The sequence below is a fragment of the Rattus norvegicus genome, chromosome 2, assembly GCF_036323735.1.
Source record: "Rattus norvegicus strain BN/NHsdMcwi chromosome 2, GRCr8, whole genome shotgun sequence".
Lineage (NCBI taxonomy): Eukaryota > Metazoa > Chordata > Mammalia > Rodentia > Muridae > Rattus > Rattus norvegicus.
In genome coordinates this window covers 208,650,096-208,654,738 of record NC_086020.1, presented here as the reverse complement: position 1 = coordinate 208,654,738, position 4,643 = coordinate 208,650,096, and positions in this window count along the sequence as shown.

The following is a 4,643-nucleotide window of genomic DNA, read 5'->3' as shown; positions in this document are numbered from 1 at the left end:
CATCTATACCAGGCTCCTGTCAGCAAGCACTTCTTGGCATCAGCAATAGTGCCATGATTGTGTGTCTGCACATGGGATGGATCCCTAGGTAATGCAGTTTCTGGAGGGCCTTTTCAATCTCTGTTCTGTTTATTTTTTTGTCCCTGCATTTCCTATAGACAGAAACAATTCTGGGTAAAAATTTTTGAGATGAACCACATTTTCTGTATCCATTCCTCTGTTGAAGGGCATCTGGGTTCTTTCCAGCTTCTGGCTATTATAAATAAGGCTGCTATGAACATAGTGGAGCATGTGTCCTTGTTTTATGTTGGAGCATCTTTTGGGTCTATGCTCAGGAAAGGTATAGCTGGGTCCTCAGATATGTCCAATTTTTGGAGGAAACACCATACTGATTTACAAAGTGGTTTTACCATCTTGCAATCCCACCAACAATGGAGGAGTGTTCCTCTTTCTCCACATACTCACCAGCATCTGTTGTCACCTAAGTTTTTGATCTTAGCCACTCTGACTGGTGTGAGGTGGAATCTCAGTGTTGTTTTGATTTGCGTTTCTCAGATGACTCAGGGTGTTGAACATTTCTTTAGATACTTGGCCATTTGATAATCCTCAGCTGAGAATTCTTCGTTTAGCTCTGAACCCCATTTTTTAAAATAGGGTAATTTGATTCTCTGGAGTCTAACTTCTGGAGTTCTTTGGATATTTTGGATATTAGCTCTCTATTGGATGTAGGATTGGAAAAGATCTTTTCCTAATCTGCTGCTTGCCATTTTGTCCTATTGACAGTGCCCTTTGCCTTACATAAACTTTGCAATTTTATGAAGACCCATTTGTCCATTCTTGATCCTAGAGCATAAGCCAATGGTGTTCTGTTCAGGAAATTTTCCCCAGTGCACATGTGTTTAAGGCTCTTCCCCACTTTTTCTTCTATTACTTTGAGTGTATCTGGTTTGATGTGGAGGTCCTTGATCCTCTTGGACTTGAGCTTGTACATGGCAATAAGAATGAATGAATTTACATTCTTCTACATGCTGACCTCCAGTTGAACCAGTACCATTTGTTGAAAATGCTGTCCTTTTTCCACTGGATGGTTTTAGCTCCTTTGTCAAAAATCAGGTAACCATAGGTGTGTGGGTTAATTTCTGGGTCTTCAATTCTATTCCATTGATCTACCTGCCTGTCTCTGTACCAATATCATACAGTTTTTATCACTATTGCTCTGTAATACATGTTGAGGTCAGGGAGGATGATTCCCCCAGAAGTTCTTATTGTTGAGGAGAGTTTTTGCTATCCTGGGTGTTTCATTATTCCAAATGAATTTGCACATTGCTCTTTCTAACTCTGTGAAGAATTGAGTTAGAATTTTGGTGGAGGTTGCATTGAATCTGTAGAGTGCTTTTGACAAGATGGCCATTTTTACACTATTAACCCTGCCAATCCATAAACATGGGAGATTTTTCTACCTTCAGAGATCTTCAATTTCTTTCTTCAGAGACATCTTGTCATACAGATCTTTCACATGCTTGGTTAGAGTCACACTGCGGTATTTTATATTATTTGTGATGATTGTGAAGGGTGTTGATAACCTAAAATGGTACATATTCACAATGGAGTACTCAGTTATTAAAAATAATGACTTCATTAAATTCATAGGCAAATGGATGAAACTACAAAATATCGTCCTGAGTGATGTAACCCAATCACACACAAAAAAATGCATGAGATGTACTCAGGGATAAGTGGATATTGGCCCAAACCTTAGATTACCAAGATACAATCCAGAGACCACATGAAGCTCAAGAAGAAGGACAACCAAAGTGTGGATGCTTCAGTCCTTCTTAGAAGGAGGACTATATTCACAGGAGGAAATACTTAGACAAGGTTTGGAACAGAGACTGAAGGGAAGGCAATCCAGAGACTGCCCCATCTGGGGATCCAGCCCATATACAGTCACCAAACCCAGATAGTATTGCTGATGCCAAGAAGTGCATGGTGACAGGAGCCTGATATAGCTGTCTCCTGAACGGCTCTGCCAGAGCATGACAAAGACAGAGGTGGATGCTCACAGCCAACCATTGAACTGAGAATGGGCTCCCCAATAGAGGAGTTAGAGAAAGGATTGAAGGAGCTGAAGGGATTTGCAACCCAGTAAGAACAACAATACCAACCAACCAGAGCTCCCAGGGACTAAACCACCATCCAAAGAGTACACATGGACAGACCCATGACTCCAGCTGCATAGGTAGCAGAGGTTGATCTTCTTGGGCATCAGTGGGAGGAGAAGCCCTTGGTCTTGCCAAGGATAGATGCCCCAGTGCAGGGGAATTTCAGGGTGGGTAGTTGGGAAGGGGTAGGTGAATGGGGGAACACCCTCATAGAAGCAGGGGATGGGGATGAGATAGGGGGGTTATGGACAGGAAACCGGGAAATGGGATTACTTTTTAAATGTTAATAAAAATAATATTCAATACAGAAAAAAACACATATAGGAAAAGACATTTGAGAGGGGTGAGTAGCTCCATCCCTTAAATGGGGGCTGTGCCTATCTACTGGAGGTCTCTACAGATTCTATCTCCCCTTTGTTGAGTATTTCTTCTAATGTTATCCTGGTTGGGTCCTGGGAACCTCTTGCTTCCCTGGTGCCTGGAACTTTCTAGTATCTACCCCCAGTTTCTCACCCCACCCCCACTGCTACATATTTCTATTCATTTTCCTGACCTTCTATATTTCTCTTTTGTCTCTTCCCATACCTGATCCTTCCCCCACTTTTTCTTATCAGCTACAACTTTACCCCTGATTTCCCTTACAGTTTTGTGACTGAGCAGTAAGTCACTTCAATGTGTGTTACGTAGTTCACATGATGGTTAACTTTCTATGTTTACTTGGATCCAATTTTGTAAAGCATAAAGCATTGTCTGAACAAACCCTGGTATTTGTGTTTTTCAGATATAATTGACATGAAAGAAAACAAACTCTTTGGCATATGAGCGGATTTCACCTGAAAGAGAACAACCTCTTTGGTGTAATATGATTTCACATGATCAGATGATATCTCTCAAAGGAAGAACTTATTTCAGATTTCACAAGAGGGATTCTGTTGGAATTTCGCCCTTGAGATTGAAAATTGACTTCTTCTGTAAGCTACTGCTCATTGCTCTCTCTCCCACTGATTCTCTTTCTCTGGGAATTGTGAGGAAAACAGTCTTTAGAGGCTGAGAAAATGTGTGTGATGGCACTCACCTGTAATCCCAGTGCTGGGTGGGCAGATATGGGTGGATATCTGAGGCTCACTGCTCTGCAAGTCTTGCCTACCCTGAGCTCCAGGAAAATAAGATTCTGTCTTAGAAAATAAAGTGGACAGTTCTGTAGAAATGATCCCTAAAATATGACCTCCACACACAAATGCACACATGCGTATATGCTCCCTTCTACACATGAACAAACCACATACATGAAGATAAATAAATGAAAAAGAAAGACTTTTCAAACATTTGGGGATACTTAAAAGATCTTGCTATTCTGTTGAATAGTTAATTGTGCATTCAAGCAAAATATTTTATGTGATTTTTAACCCTTTGAAATTTAGTGAGACTTATTGACCCATGGGAGTAAATATTAAATGTGCAGTTTAAAATAGACTATTCTCTTATTTGGAGGTAGAATGTTCCAGAAATGCAATTGATGTCAGCCGATTGAGGTGCTTGGTTCAACTTTCCTTGTTTGTATTCCTTTGGGATGTGCTGGGACTCCAACCATGGCTCTGAGCATGTCAGGCAGACAGTACACTGAGCGACATGTCTAGCCAACCATGTAAAATATTTATCTTATTATCTTCTCTTTTTGAGATAGGAACATGAACGTTTAGTACTACAATTATAACTTTGGTTATTTCTACAGTTTTATTAATTTTTCTTTTATTATTTTCACATTGCTGTGGATAAATAAAATGTTTAGGGATATAGTGTCAGATTTGGAGTTAGCATCTTTATGACTATAAAACAACTTTCTTTTCCCATGATAATGTTTTTATTCAACTAAGTTCTACATTTTTCAAATTAAAATAGCCCTTCCAGCTTCCTTTGGCTGTGCAGTGTTGGCTTTATATTTGTTCCTTCTGTTCTCATTATTCTCCTAGTTTGCCTTTTCTCTGAGTGTTTCCAATTTATGCATTATGAATATTTTATTCCACTTGGTATACGCTAACATATTATCTACAACTCGTCTGTGTGTGCATGTGCGTGTGCATGTGTATATTTGTGCATGTGCATGTATGCATGTGCATTCGTGTGCCCTTTATGTCTGTGACTTATATCTCGTATGGATGTATAGGTGCTTATGAGTGTGCACGCACATCTGTGCACTTGCCTTTGGAGGCTACAGTACAACCTTGGCTGCTGTTTCTTAGGTAGCATATTTATATACATTATTTTATGAGATAAGGACTCTCATTGGCCAGGGCCTTGCCAAATAGAAGAGGACTGATGGCCAGCAGAGGGATTTGCCTAATTGTACCTTGCATCTTCCAGCCCTGGAATTTCAAGCACTCAACGCTATGTCCCAGGGATCAGGTCCCTCCTCATGCCCACAGGATATTCACTGTATTAACTGGGCTACATCTTCAGCCCCTTTAGGTTTGTTGTTAATTA